Below are 2,111 nucleotides of genomic sequence, written 5' to 3'. Positions count from 1 at the left end.
AGTCTGTTCAGTCTTTCCTGATAAGAATATCCTCTCATTTCTGGTATCATCCTTGTGAATCTTGTTTGCACCTTCTCCAATGCCCCTATGTCTATAATATGGAGACGAGACCTGTTCGCAGTATTCCAAGTCTGGTCTAAACAAGGTTATATACAAGTTTAACATGACTTCTTTGCTTTTCAACTCTATCCCTCTAGAAATTAATCCTAGTGTTTGATTTGTCTTTTTATGACCTGATTAACCTGGGTCGTTACTTTTAGTAATTTGTGTATCTGTACCACTAGATCCCTTTGCTCCTCTATCCCGTTTAGACTCTTATTATCCAAGCAGTGTGTGACCTCCTGATTCTTCATTCTGCAAGTTTATTAATGCCCTCTTGCATTTTGATGCTTTCTTCCTTTGTATTAACTAAATCCCCCAAGTTGGTGTCGTCCACAAATTTTGGAATTGTACTTCCGATTCCCGAATCCAAATCGTTAATGTAAATTGTGAAGAACAGTGGTCCCATCACCTGGAACTCCACTTCCCACGTTTTGCCACTCTGAGTAGCGACCCTTAACCTCTATTCTCGGCTTTCAATTTTGTACCCAACTGACCTGACTCCACGTGCTCCGAACTTAGCCATGAGTCTACAATGTGGTACATTATAGAAGGCCTTCGGAAAACCCAAATATATCACCTCTACTGCATTAAACTTATCTGCACTTTCTGTTCCTTCTTCAAAGATTTCAATAAGGTTGGTCCTATCCTTTGGGTTATCAGATTAAGCCTTGGCCGGTTTACTTGCTCTTGGAGCTCACAATGCTGGTTTTCTTCGGCATCAGCACGGCCTGGATATCAGACAACACCCTGAGCGATGGTCACCCGTCCCAGCAGCTTGTTGAGCTCCTCGTCGTTGCGGATGGCCAGCTGCAGGTGTCTGGGGATGATGCGGGTCTTCTTGTTTGTCCAGGGCCGCTTTGCCGGGCATCTCGAGGATTTCAGCCGTCAGATACTCGATGCACAGCAGCCAGACAGACCGGGGCTCCGGCACCCACACGTTCAGCATAGTTCCCCTTTCGCAGGAGCCTGTGAACACGGGTAACAGGGAACTGCAGTCCGCCCCGGGATGAGCGAGACTTGGCCTTGGACCGAGCTTTTCCGCCGGTTTTTCCTCTTCCAGACATTTCCACAATCTCACAAACACTTTCACAAAGAATGAAGAAATCCTCCCGCACTCGCCCTTCTTATACCTTCTGGGGGAGTACAGTGGGGGCACTTGTGATGGGTCTCTCTCAGAGTGTTCACACTGCCCGCTCACCCTCACTGATATTCTATCTTTGAACTGCTGTAATATTGACCTTTAGTAATATTGCTGCTCCTCCTCCTTTCCCTATTTCCCTGTCCTTTCTAAACATCATATAGACTTGAATATTAAGCTGCCATTCCTGTCCAGTTGGTAGTCAGGTCTCTGTAATGATTTAATGGAATTATTTAACTTTACTCAATGGCTGATGTGAGCTGTGGTAAAATGTATTTCCAGCTGGTCAAGTATTGCAGGTATCGACTGTCTCTTCAGTCCGATATAAGGTGAAGAATTACTGGCTGGTGTGGAATTTCCATTGATTGGGGGTTGGTGAAATCTACTGGGCGGAAACAGGAACTGCAACAGAGCGAGAAAGGATCCGTCAGAAACCAGTGAAAATGAAGAACAAAATCCAACAGCCTGCAGTGTCTGGTCAGGATCTGATGTTTGGGAACTATTTTATTGTCGATTATTTTCAGCGGTGGTGGTATAGTGGTGAGCATAGCTGCCTTCCAAGCAGTTGACCCGGGTTCGATTCCCAGCCACCGCAATTAAGTGTTTTTATTTCCATCAGAAACTCTTAAGTTTATAATTGAATTTGATGCAGTTCAGTTGGATATTGTTTCCAAAACATAATCGGGTGTAATGATAGTAAAATATTTTCAACCTTCATTTCTTTTCCCGACAGAAGGAAAAGAGGAAAAACATGCTGGAAATACTGAGTTGCCAAGGGTCTCATGAGAGTGAGGAAGGGAAATGATATGTTAGCCTTTATTGTAAGGGTGTTGGAATATAAGAGTCAGGTGGTCGTACTGCAATTGTCGTC

The 2,111-nt window shown here is 44.3% G+C and overlaps 1 non-coding gene across 1 annotated transcript; it reads left to right on the top strand.

The window, feature by feature from the left end:
* Positions 1–1,763: 1,763 nt before the first annotated feature.
* trnag-ucc (transfer RNA glycine (anticodon UCC)) lies at positions 1,764–1,835 on the top strand. Its single transcript has one exon. It is a non-coding gene; the product is annotated as a tRNA-Gly (tRNA).
* The last annotated feature ends 276 nt before the right edge of the window (positions 1,836–2,111 follow it).

This window comes from Heptranchias perlo, unplaced genomic scaffold (genome assembly GCF_035084215.1).
Source record: "Heptranchias perlo isolate sHepPer1 unplaced genomic scaffold, sHepPer1.hap1 HAP1_SCAFFOLD_129, whole genome shotgun sequence".
NCBI classification, from domain to species: Eukaryota; Metazoa; Chordata; class Chondrichthyes; order Hexanchiformes; family Hexanchidae; genus Heptranchias; species Heptranchias perlo.
Note: the sequence above shows the minus strand (reverse complement) of the source record. Positions and strands in the feature narration are given on the sequence as shown.